Source organism: Mesoplodon mirus, assembly GCF_964341445.2.
Source record: "Mesoplodon mirus genome assembly, chromosome: 5".
NCBI classification, from domain to species: Eukaryota; Metazoa; Chordata; class Mammalia; order Artiodactyla; family Ziphiidae; genus Mesoplodon; species Mesoplodon mirus.
This window is the reverse complement of record NC_138980.1, coordinates 26,658,091-26,671,726: the sequence shown is the minus strand read 5'-3', so window position 1 is coordinate 26,671,726 and position 13,636 is coordinate 26,658,091. Positions and strand designations below refer to the sequence as shown.

The 13,636-nt window shown below is 36.7% G+C and overlaps 1 long non-coding RNA gene across 1 annotated transcript; it reads left to right on the top strand.

The window, feature by feature from the left end:
• Positions 1-1,171: 1,171 nt before the first annotated feature.
• LOC309805104 lies at positions 1,172-11,157 on the top strand. Its single transcript, XR_014294223.1, has 2 exons — positions 1,172-1,771; positions 10,942-11,157. It is a non-coding gene; the product is annotated as an uncharacterized lncRNA (long non-coding RNA).
• Positions 11,158-13,636: the final 2,479 nt, after the last annotated feature.

Sequence of the window (13,636 nt, the reverse complement as noted above, 5' to 3'; positions counted from 1 at the left end):
TTCTTTTCTGACAAGGTGATTTCCTTTCTTCTCTAGTGTATTCCCTGGTAGGGTCAGACCTGGTCCTTGAAAACTGATCCCTACCAGAGGATTGCAGGTCTAGAAATCGATACCTAATGGGAGGGCTATTTTCCATCCCGATGTCTTCACAGTCAAAGAATCATTTTTTTGGCAGGTTTTTATTTCTTAACTTCCAAATATGTATTCAATAAGCATATATTATGTACCAGTACCTGTCATACCTTGTGCTCATTTCTAGGGATATAATGATGAATTGGATATGTGCTCTGCTCTCAAGTGTCTTTCCATTTAATATAAATATGACTGAATACATCCAGGTACACACTGGTTATAGTGATTATGTTTCCAAAGATGGTCACAACATTATCTCTCATCCTGTGTGTTCTTTTGCAGTGAGATTTTGCCATTCTTCTATAAAGATGTATAGTTGATTTCCCCTTTGTTTGAATTCAGACTTGCCCTGTGAACTGTTTTCACCAACAGTATGTGAAGAAAGTGATGCTGCATAGTGTTCAAGGCCAGACCTTAAGTGTCTCTTTGGAACACCCTTTCTCAGAAACCAGTCACCATTCTGTCAGGAAACCCGAAAGCTAAGTGCAGAGGCCCAAGTGGAGAAAACTGAAGCTTCCAGCTAACAGACCCAACTGAGCTCGCCCTCAGAAGCTCACCCCAACTGTTGACCATGTGCATGGGAGCATTTTTGGATCTTCCAGTCAGCCCAGCATCCCAGAATACACCACATGAACCAAAATAACTGTGCAGGCAACCCATAGAATTATGAAAATCATACATTATTGTGGTTTAATCCACTAAGTTTAGGGTGGTTTGTCATGAATCAATAGATAATTTAAGTAGGTGTGTAGCTTAGATTTTTCTTTGAGACTGGTCTCTTATACCATAATACATAAATAAATGAATGTGTATATATGAATAACATACTGTAATTAAGTAAACATGAATTTCATTTTAGTTCTCAAAGAAATAATACTATATACACAATAAGTTCTATTGTACTTCCATTGTGGGGAAGTATTATTTCACTTTTTATTTAAGAAGAATTGGGGAACTCTGCTATAAACCAGGCACACTTCTTGGCACTGAGGAAGAAACTAGGGACCTCACCCTTAAAAAGTCTCAGTCTAGTGAAAGAGATGGACAATTGCACTTAAGAAATAAATGATGTGCTCCATTGAAGAATGTAGCTGACTCCCCTGATACCTCATCTTCACATCACTTGAGCCTACTTCTAAATTCAGCCTCATTTATGCAGAAGTTTCCACGTGAGCTCAGACTCACATTGCCTTGGCAGGGATCTGCCTTAAGCTCCTGGCCTCCATCTTTCTGCTTTTTACCTTAGGAACGTCTCCATCACAATGGAAGCCTCTGCTTGAACATTTAGGGGAGTTAATTCTCCCAGGGGCAACTCTCAACCAATGAAGGAAGGCAGGCAGTGAATAATGGAAGCCAGCTTCCATCCTTCAAATGGACAATTCTGGGAAACATTCTTCATGTTTCTCAGATATTCCAAGAGAATTAAGTACCTGGTGCTTTCTGTGGCACTCTCAATAATGCACACTTACATAAAATTTTCTTTCTTCCAGGTCCCACTCTCTTTTTCCTTCTCTCTTCAAAAACAAACTACCTGCATCAAGCTTTGTCTCAGCCTCTGCTTTTGGGTGAACTCAAAACAAAACAATGAGCAATGGTCTGGGAGCACAAAGGAAGGCCACTTGAGACTGGAATAAGATAAGTAAGTTGTCTTTGGACTAACATTATGTTCAGCAGAACACATGTTGATTGAATGATTGATTGATTGAGTGATTAAAGAAAGGAGCTATCATCTTTCTAATCTGAACAATAGGCATTTGATGACTTTAAATCTACAGTACCCAAATTCAAGTCCCCTTTGGCTACTTGGAAAGGCAAAAGAAGAAAATCAGAGAGAGTAGGATGGTTAAGAATCAGATGAATAAATGCAGTAACCAGATGTTCATGTTAAATTTAAAATTAATGTGGTGAAAAAGTATGTAGTTTGTCAAGAGAGTCCATGGAATGGAAAATATTAATAACAAGAATGTCTTATAAATGATATACTTCCCAAACAGCTGAATATACAAGATAAATTCAATTTCAAAGCCCTTGTGTCATTAACAAACTACTCATGATTTTCTCACTAAGTTTATGGATTCTCCAGGACCTTCTGTGCATTGCCTCGCATGGTAAAGCTTCATTAACTTCTCTTCCCTATTTTGTTATTGTTTGACCTCTGAATTAATCTGTCTCTGTAGAATTTCCATCACTATTGTTTTCTCCAGACCAAATAAAAGAAGAGTAAATTCAATTTGGTGAGAAATGTTGCACAAACACTCACTACTTCCAGTTTTATTAGGAGTTATTTGTAGGCCAGCAAAAGTAGCAAGGAACAAAGCATTCCATTTGATCAGTAGTTTTCATGTTTTAACAAGAGGTTTCATGGAGAGTTGTTTTATTGGTGCAGGAGGAATGAGGCAGGAACTAATTATTAATTTCAAATTTAGGTAAAACTAAACTAAACAAGTGCAATCAGGTTGGAGTACAATAGCTCAGAATAGAAATGAACCCTTCTTAAAAAAAAAAGCCATTTGCCTTCCCTTGTTGTCAGTTACAGCATGCCTAAGGAGAAGGCATAAAAATTCATCTACTCATTTCCCTTTGAATTAGGCTTATTCATATAGCAAAGTGTGAGGAATCAGGTTTGTGAATGTGTGAAGTGAATCAGAAACATACATGGGCCATGTGTATCTTTAACTACTCCATTGGGTTGGCATGATTTCCACTTGTGAGGAGTTTGATCTTACAATGATACTCAACACAAGTAATATTTACAGATAAAATTTACAAGTCATGCTAATTGTTATATTACAAAAAAACCAAATTGGTGAATTGTGCCACATATTTGAAGTTTAATCTGTGTCTCTCTGTATATTTGAAAATATAATCCTATTATAAATTATGTAGTCATCTGTTTTACGATGTTTTCATTAGAATTTCTACAAGTCATTTGTAACATACATAACAATCTCTTCTTTAAATGCTATTTCTCTCCTTAACATGTTTTGCCTGTTTTCTGTTTCAAGCCAAGTAGTAAAGGCATTATTATTTTTAAATACCTGAATGTACTTTTCTCTTTGTATATCTCAGCTCTTTCTTAAATTTTATTTATCATATTTCTTTCAAATCTGCCTTGTGAAACATAATAAACCTTTGAATCTGTAAGTATGCTTCTCAGTAGTTCCAGATTGCCACTTAGCTCCAGGGTGGATAACTAAAACTGCTGTAATGCACAGTATTCCCCAAAGATGCATTTAATCATTTGCTTCATTCTTGTTTTTACCTATTCTGAACTTCTACATCTTAGGTCAGGAAAATTCCACCTTATTTAGTGGTCTAAGAATAACAGTTCTCACCATTATACAACCCACCCAGATTTCAGTTCCGAGCAGAACTGAAAGTCAGGGATTTTATTCTGCTTCATTCATTGCCATATCCCCAGTGCCCAGAACAGTCCTGGCACAGAGTGGGAACTCAAAAAAAATATTTTTGAGCAAATACATAATCATTAATTGTGGTACAATATTAAGAAAAATTATCATTTTATTAATTTGTGACAGGTACTCCATAAAAAGTATCAGGTCTTTTCATTTTAATTTTGAGTTGTTCAACTGGACCTCTAGCCAACAGAAAGGCCCTGCCATTTGTTAAACAGTCTTGAAACTTTCCAAACCCAAAGCTCAGCTGGTAGGCTGAGCTTGGTAGAGCTCACCACAGTGATACGTTTATACCTCTCTCACCACAGCCCTCAGGGTAACCAGCATGAATCTGGTGGTCAGCTGTCTGGGACAGTTTGAAACATCGTCAGAGCTGCTGGGCATATTTCATTTTATCTCTGCACCCTACCGCCTCACACATCCCCTCCAACCCCCACCCCCAAATTTATGCCAGATTTGAGTCTGATCCTCTTCACAGAGTCTGATGTGCTGTATCAACCAAACACATGCTTAGCCACATGAACTACAATAATACATATATTCACCAATGCTAATTTGGAGTATTTCCTCACCAAAGAGTAAGTGTTAATGATAAGTCAGTGTGGCAAAGGAAGAACCTCTGTCCTGACCTGTAAGTGAGGAGCATTTTCTGCATATAAAAATCATATTGGAGATATTTTGAAACTCTCTGAGTGGGAAGAATATCTAAGGGTAGGCTAGATGGCAGAATCAAGAAAATAAAACATATATAATGACCTAAATATAAGAGAAACATATTTCTCCCTCAGTTTTAGTTCTTTTGGTCTAACTGCTCTGAACCATGTTCTTCTATACATGACTTTCAAGGTTGTTTGGGGGGAAGTCTCCATTCTAATCATTTGGAAGAAGAAATGCATGACTGTGAGGGATATATTCTTATTGGTCATACTTGGAAATTGTAACTCAATTCTGCTCACATTCAATTGGTAAGAACTCAGTTGCTGTACGTAACAGCAAAGAAGACAAAGGAATATGGTCCAGCTGAAAGTTCATTAAGAAGAAACAGATTGTGGTGTCTATGAACATTCACAGTTCAGGTCTCCTGCAGCAGAACGTATAATTGACTATGGTCCCCAGCTGCTGTGCCTCTGGGCCCACCACTGTATAATGAAAATTATGCCAAGTCTAATACTATAAGTCATCAAGGCACACACTTTAGCATACCTTCTTTCTTATCTGAAGCCTCATCCATGAAACGTTAAATAAAGACATATATGCAGAGTAGAGTGTAGTGGTTTCAAGTATAGACTCTGGAGCCAAAAGGTCTGGATGACCTTGGGGAGATTACTTAACCTCTCTGTGCCTGTTTCTTTATCTTAAAATGGAGTGAGTAGTATGTATGTTGCACAGTTAATGGGAGGATTGAAAGAGTTATGCATGTAAAATACTTAGAAGAGTGTGCGGTGCTTCTCCACTATAAAACAATTAGCTATTATTATTCTGCCACTATGCTCTATGGGACTCTGGGTTTTTTTGAATGATCTTCATAGTTGTCAGGGTGAGGTTCTAGATGTTTTACCCCAGCTTTCAGGAAAGAAGCTTCAATTTTATCAGTTTATTTATTGACTTCTTTGTGGGACACAGGTCTATATCAAGGTTTCAAGGTTTGCCTCAGTTGTAAAGAGCTACCTTGGCTAAAGATATATCCCTCCTAGGAGTATATCTGATGGCTATTCAAGGCAGAGGTATAAAAGCCTCACCACGTCACCCACTGCTGGATAATTTTGGTAGACCTTATCTACTACAGCCCCTGGTGGATAGAGAGAAGGCTTGGTCTAGCCTGCAATGCGGACTTCCTTCTTTTGCCAAGGCTTTCTTCCTCACTCTCTCTTTCATTGGGGTCATTAGCCCTTCATGAATACACTGCCCACAAAACTTCCGCTCAGCACTCAGTGTCTGCTTCTGGAAAACCCAATCTTGAAAGCACTTCTGCATGAGATTCTTTTTTTTTTTTAATTTATTTTATTTTATTTTTATTCATTTACCTATTTATTTATTTAATTGGAGTATAGTTACTTTACAATGTTGTGTTAGTTTCTGCTGTACAACAAAGTGAATCAGCTATATGTATACATATATCCCCTCCCTCTTGGACCTCCCTCCCATCCCCTGCCCCACCGCCATCCCTCCCATCTAGGTCATCACAGGGCACTGAGCTAAGCATCCTGTGCTATACAGCTGGTTCCCACTAGCTATCTATTTTACACACTGTCGTGTATATATGTCAATCCTAAGCTCCAAAAAATCTACAAGCAATAAATGCTGGAGAGGGTGTGGAGAAAAGGGAACTCTCTTGCACTGTTGATGGGAATGTAAATTGATTCAGCCACTATGGAGAACAGTATTGAGGGTCCTTAAAGAGCTAAAAATAGAACTACCACATGACCCAGCAATTCCACTACTGGGCATAGACCCTGAGAAAACCATAATTCAAAAACACGCATGTACCCCAATGGTCATTGCAGCACTATTTGCAATAGCCAGGACATGGAAACAACTTAAATGTGCATGAGATTCTTAAAAGCAAACAACAAACAGGAGAAACCACTAGTCTAGTCTAAACAGTTTAACATCTTATAGTGACCTCTCATTGATTTATGAATTTAAGATTTTTCTGCAATAAGATTATAAATGTCTCAAAGGCAGGAACTTGATTACATAGATGGAGAGGCTTAATACCTACTTACTTGACTCCATTGTTGGTTGATCGATTAATTGATAGTCTCATGGAAACTTTTTATGTTAAATACATTAGCAGTATACAAAAAAGTTAGCACATAGGTTTATTTCTAACTGCTTAATATAGGTACCCCAAGTAGAAAACTTCAAATGTGCAGAATTTATCCTAATTGCAAAAAGGAAAGAAACAGGAAAAGATTTCCTAAGTTTAAAAAATAAACTGTCACATGTCTATTAACCAAAGCTTTTAGCAGTTATTTACTACCTTGCCCAAATTCTTTGGCCTTCTCCATCATAGCCAGACAGATAATAATCTACTTAATACAGCCTCATATGTCAGTGTTTGTCTCGGCTTTGAGCATTCAGGCCCAACCTGGCAATGCCCCCAGGAACCAGTGGAGCCTGCTGTAACAGGATCTGCTCCCAGAGATTCTGTTGATGGCTCTAACCGTTGAATCTTCTTAATAGTGAACTGAGGAGACCTTCAAGATGGTCGAGGAATAAGACATGGAGATCACCTTCCTCCCCACAGATACACCAGAAATACATCTATACATGGAACAACTCCTACAGAACACCTACCAAATGCTGGCAGAAGACCTCAGACTTCCCAAAAGGCAAGAAACTTCCCACATACCTGGGTAGGGCAAAAGAAAAAAGAAAATACAGAGACAAAGGAATAGGGATGGGACCTGTACCTCTGGGAGGGAGCTGTGAAGGAGAAAATGTTTCCACACACTAGGAAGCCCCTTCACGGGTGGAGACGGGGATGGCTGGGAGGAAGCTACAGCTTTTTTTGCTATCAAAAAAACAAACAACCCAATCCAAAATTGGGCAGAAGACCTAAATCGACATTTCTCCAAAGAAGATATACAGATGGCCAACAAACACATGAAAGGATGCTCCACATCACTAATCATTAGAGAAATGCAAATCAAAACTACAATGAGGTATCACCTCACACCAGTCAGAATGGCCATCATCAAAATATCTATAAACAATAAATGCTGGAGAGGGTGTGGAGTAAAGGATACCCTCTTGCACTGTTGGTGGGTATGTAAATTGATACAGCCCCTATGGAGAACAATATAGAGGTTCCTTAAAAAACTAAAAATAGAACTACCATATGACCCAGCAATCCCACTACAGGCATAGACCCTGAGAAAACCGTAACTCAAAAAGAGCCATGTATCACAATGTTCATTGCATCTCTATTTACAATAGCCAGGACACGGAAGCAACCTAAGTGTCCATCGACAGATGAATGGATAAAGAAGATGTGGCACATATATACAATGGAATATTACCCAGCCTTAAAGAGAAACGAAATTGAGTTATTTGTAGTGAAATGGATGGACCTAGAGTCTGTCAAACAGAGTGAAGTAAGTCAGAAAGAGAAAAACAAATACTGTATGCTAACACATATATATGGAATCTAAAGAAAAAAAAAAAAGAAAAGAAAAATCGTTCAGAAGAACCTAGGGCCAGGACAGGAGTAAAGACACAGACATAGAGAGTGGAGTTAAGGACACAAGGAGAGAGAAGGGTAAGCTGGGACGAAATGAGAGAGTGGCATGGATATATATACTACAACTGTAAAATAGATAGCTAGTGGGAAGCAGCTGCATGACACGGGGAGATCAGCTAGGTGCTTTGTGTCCACCTGGAGGGGTGGGAAAAGGAGGGTGGGAGGGAGAGGCAAGAGGGAGGAGATATGGTGATATATGTATATGTATAGCTGATTCACTTTGTTATAAAGGAGAAACTAACACACCATTATAAATCAATTATACTCCAATATAAAAAAAATAAAAAATAAATTATACTCCAATAAAAATGTTCAAAAAAAAGTCAATAAATAAAAACAGATTTGGAAAACTACATGTAATGTAAAGGATGAACAAAGGGTTAACACAAAAAGAACTCTTGGGCTTCCCTGGTGGCGCAGTGGTTGAGAGTCCGCCTGCCGATGCAGGGGACATGGGTTCGTGCCCCGGTCCGGGAAGATCCCACATGCCACGGAGCGGCTGGGCCCGTGATCCATGGCTGCTGAGCCTGTGCGTCCGGAGCCTGTGCTCCACAACGGGAGAGGCCACAGCAGTGAGAGTCCCGCGTAACGCAAAAAACAAACAAACAAACAAACAAACAAACAAACAAAAAACAACTCTTACAGATTGACAAGGAGATAAACACTCCATGGAAAAATGGACAAAGGATATTCAGAGGCAATTTGTGAAAAAATGGAGATGCTCAAACTCACTAGAGCCTGAGGAAATGCCAATTAAAGAAAGCAACAAGGTGATAGATAGCCTTATAAGTAACAATGTCAGAACTTTATGAGTGACATCCACTCCTGCCAGGCATGAGGGGAAAAGAATATTCTCATACTTTGCTGATGGAAATGTGAATTGTTATAGGTTTTTTTTGAAAAGAAACTAGAAATAGCTGTTAAAAATTAAAAATACATATATCCCTTGACTTAACAAATGTTACTTCTGAGACTGTTCTAAGAAAAAGCATCAGGATTTAAGATTATATGCTCAAGGATATTTCTAACACCAGTAACTGGGTAAAACCTGGAAGAAAATGAATGTGTGTCAATAGGGCAATGGTGAATAAATTATGGAACGTTCATCCCATGTAATATAATGTTTCCATTAAACAAAAAAGAAAGGGATTTCCATGAGTTATTGTTGCATGAGTAAAGGAAGGTTCAGAAAAGTTTGTAAAATATGATCTTATCCTTATAAAACAAAAATGCACTCCCTGCCACATGTTTATATATGGAGAGATGTTTACATATAATTGTATAAGCATGAAGATAAATGAAGGAAGATAAATATTCTAGGTGTTTAACATGGATAACAATGAGAGAAAGAGGGAAAAGGAGAAAACCAAGCAATATAGAGAAAGAAAACTTGAAAACACTGCACTAGAAACAACTCTAGTATGATCACATCGACGCATTTATAGAAAACCAGATTTGTGTATATGTGATCAACAATTTTTAAAAAGACTTCTGACTTTCATGAGAGAGAAAGATATTCGCACAATAAATATCCCTTTATTTTCTTTCTCTTTTTTTAAATTGAAAAAAAACAGTGAACTGAAATCTGCCTCAGTAAAACTTTCAATGGGCTTCATTTTTTTTTACCCTTTGGAGAAAAAAAATCATAGGTCTGCCCTCTTATAGATTACACTCCTTCAAATATTTTAAGACAGCTCTTGAAATCCTCTTAGGATGTTTTCTTTACCAAGCTAACAATTCTTTGTTCCTTTAAGAGAGGAGTTTCTCAGACTATTTGCCATTCTGGCTTTCTTTCCCTGGATGCATTTAGTTAGTCAAAGTCTATCAGAAAATTGTGGCAGCCAAAACTTAATATCATACAGCACAGTTCATGGGTATTCTTAGTCTCCTTGTTTTGGACACTTTGTTTCTATTACTGTTTTCTACATTTGCAGCAATTTTTTAGTTCCTTGTTATATTATGAGGTCCATTGCAGTGGCATTTCTGTCAGGTCTTTATAATTTGACTTCTCTCCAGCTTAATTAGCCATTTACAATATACAGAATTCCTCTCCCCTCACCCTTCCACCCTCTTGTCCCAACAAGGATAGAATTTCCTCATTAATATCATGGAAAATGTTTCCCATCTGGCCTTTTTTAAGAAACCATTATAAGTAGGAATCTTACTCAGACTTTGAGTGACATTGTTCCACTTACTGAATACTGGCTCTATGTGTATACTTTATAGGGTCTCTGGGATCACTGCATGTAAAATACAATCTATGAAATAGAATTTTTATTTTTTCTGTTAAAATTTTATTTTTATAAAGGTAAATTGATTCAGAAAAAGGGAAAATTCCCCCAAAACCTTCTGAAAATTCACAGCAAGGTTGCTATTGTTATTGTTTGTGGATTTTGTTGTTTAGTCTAGATTTTATACTTTGTTTATATTGGGCTGAGTCTACCCACCTTTATAACTCCTGGGGTCTAGCTTCTTCTGTAATTACCTCAGAAATGCTGTCCTGTGGGACACCTGGCCCAAGAAATTGTGTAAGCTTTTTTTAAAAAACAAATCTGAATCTTATGCAGCTTCACAATCTTGTGTCAGATAAAGCCAAGAATTAATTTTGCAAATTACTGACACAAATATAATATACACTATAGTGGTTTATTTCCTGTAAAAATTTGATTTTCATTTGCATTATTTATGAAGAACTGATTTTTCCAGAGGTTCAACATACAATGCAAAAGTGAAAGAAGTTAGTGTGTACTCACAGATTGTTACATATAAGCAGTCAATAGCCTTGAACTGAAGTTTCATGAAATTTTGTCTCTCACCAGAGCAAGCCATATGTCACTTAGGAATTCATGAAACTAAGATGAATCTCATAAGAGATATTTTCCAAAGCAAATTTTGCTTGGGGTTCAGAATTTTTTAAATGAAAACAATTGTTTCAGGCTTTAAAATTCTGATGTTTCCCCTCTAGAACACAACTGGAAATTCCTTGAAGGAAGTGACTGTGTCATGTTCATCTTTGTAACCTCAGTCCCTAGTACCATGTTGATAGTGAGTAGGCCCTAAAGAGATGCTTGTGGATTGAGTGAATAATGAATGAATGAATAATAACCTGGGCCAACTGTGAAAGTGAGCATCTTATGACAATCACAGGCATTACATCAAAAAGACAGCAGAAGCAAGGTGAAGAGATGATCAGGGGAGCTACAGAGGAGGAGAAGTAATTGGAACACTGTTTGGGAGACCAGAAAAGAAGATGTAGCAGGAGGATGAGAAATCACCACGGACCACAGTATATGGCAGGAATGGGAGGCAATCAGCAACATGAGCAGAAAGCGAGCCAGTGTGCTGCTGGGAAATCTGTACCAGGGAGGGGATGTGCACAGTGTGTGGAAACAATGTGGGAAGATAGTTCTCAGTGCACAGAGCATATGTAACTTGTTAATTGGGGGATTTAAAAATTATATTTGATATATAAAATTAATAAAGATGATGAAAAATTAAAACGAAGAACAAGAAAATAGATGCAAAGAAGTCCTTAACTACATGTGTTTAATGATCATAACAATTTATTATAAAATGCTTAGAGCTATAGTCATGCTCATGGGATGAATGATTTTCACGGAATAAAAACAGCTGTGGGGAAATCACAAACTGTAACAGTATCAATAAAAGCATTAAAATGAAAAGATGTACCTTGAAATATTATTCAAGTAGACAACATATATGCAGTTATCTTTTATGCCCTACATGGCTCCATTAAAAGTTAATTATTAAAAAACAGACCATATTTTGTAAACAGTCAGTATCAGCCAACTTAACCTACCACACGATTTTTTTCAATGCATTGGTATATCAATAAATATACACTTAAAAAAAGATCATATGGCACCTTCTGTATTACAACTTGTTATAGAACAGGAACAGAAAATGCCACATAGCTGGGTTGGATGACTCTGGGTTTCACATGAGAGCATCTGCACTATGACTATTAGAAATGGATCGTATGTAGAAGGAGTAAAAACCAGTGGTAACATGGGCTATAGACACAAGGAAAATTTCATAGTAAAATCTAAAAAGGATAAACATCTTACTACATATTGTTACCAATATTTCTAGAAATTCTTTTTCTTTAATTTTGTTTTTAAAATTTTAAATTTCTTTTAAAAAAGAATTACCCAGGATGTGCAAGATGGATGCGTTTCACTTTTCTTTGAGAGTATGTGTATATAATAGCTTTTTAAGTTCTATAAGTATCACATTTATTGCTTTTGAATATATTTTTGTTTTTAATTTTTATCTAATTTATGATTTCTAACAAATTCACGTGCTTTATTATTTGTGGAGGGGCACACTAACCTAAGTTATTATAATAATGTGATATGTGACTCAATTAATACTGTATTTTGCGTTTACACAGAATTATTTTTTTTAGGTAAAATTTTTCTCATACTTTATTTCTTTTCCTCCCAGCAATTCTATGAGATAAAAAGATTAGGCAAAATAATCTCCATTTCAGAGATAAAGAAACTGAGAAATAACAAAGGTAAGTATTTTGATTAAGGTCATACAATTACTTGATTTCCTAGGGCTCTAATTCAGTTTTTCCAAATTGTCTTTCTTTGAATCCCTCTAGACTTTCCTGCCTTCCATTTCTACATGTCCCTGTCACAAAGGACTGAACAGAGCTGCTAGTCAGAATGTTGATATCTGAGCAGAAGACAGACAAATCAGGGTAATACAGACAAATAACTGCCATTCTTAGGTCCACATCTCTAAGGCCTAAGCAGGATACTTTTCTCATTTCAAAAAATGATAAAGTATTAACACTATTTAGCCATAATGCTCACATTAACTGTCTCAAAAATAATCATCTTATAACTTAGATTAAGCAATCATCTTTTGGGGAAGAAATAAGAATTAAATGGTGGGATTGTACTGGAAGAACTTAAATTAAAGCACTCGACTCTCATCTTCCTGATGAGAATGTTTCTAATGCATTTTATAGGTTTTAGGAATATAGGAGGTGGCATGTCCTTCTGGACAAAAGACCACATGTCATTCCAGTAATCCTGATCACCTATCACCATAAACACTCTCCTTTTCTGAAGGTTCCAGCTCATGAATTTTTTAATACCATTCTTTTTCATAATAGTTTTGATTTTTTTTCTTTGACTCTCCATTATGCCATTAATATAATTCCACAGAGGCCTTTTCAAGTAGAACAAGAGCAGCACTTAATTACTGGAATTAGAAATGACAAACATCACAGTTTTTATCTAGTTGATCTCCTCTAAGTACTTCTCTGTGTAAATTTGATTAATCTTGAATCTGTGACATTTTAACTTTTTACAAAGACGTTTGAAATGATTTTTTAATCTCACTCTTTCAATTTCTCCAAGAAAAGGGAAACTTTTTTTCTTTCTTAATATGAGCCATTGAGTAGTATGATAAGAATAGTAGCCATCATTCAAATGTTAGCTTTTCTCTCCACTAAAGAATTTTCCTTTTTTCCTTCTCTAAGGTTGTTTCCCATTCATTAATACCAATAAAAATTTCAGCTAAATAAGTTAGGGCAGTTTGGTTCTTTAGATGCAAGTTATAGAAATTGACTATGGCTGGCATAATCAGGAAAACTTGTTGGAAGAATAACAGGTAGTTCCAAGAATCAATGGAAAGATAAACCAGGTTGTGAAAAAAAGACAGGAAAAAGGTCAACTGTGAGGGTGTAAGTGTCAGGAACCACTCAGCTATCTCATCTAGGCTCTCCATTGAAATGAATATACTTAGGCCATTTTCTCTATTGATTGTTTCAGGAGTGAAAGTACCAACAATGAGAATCTATTGG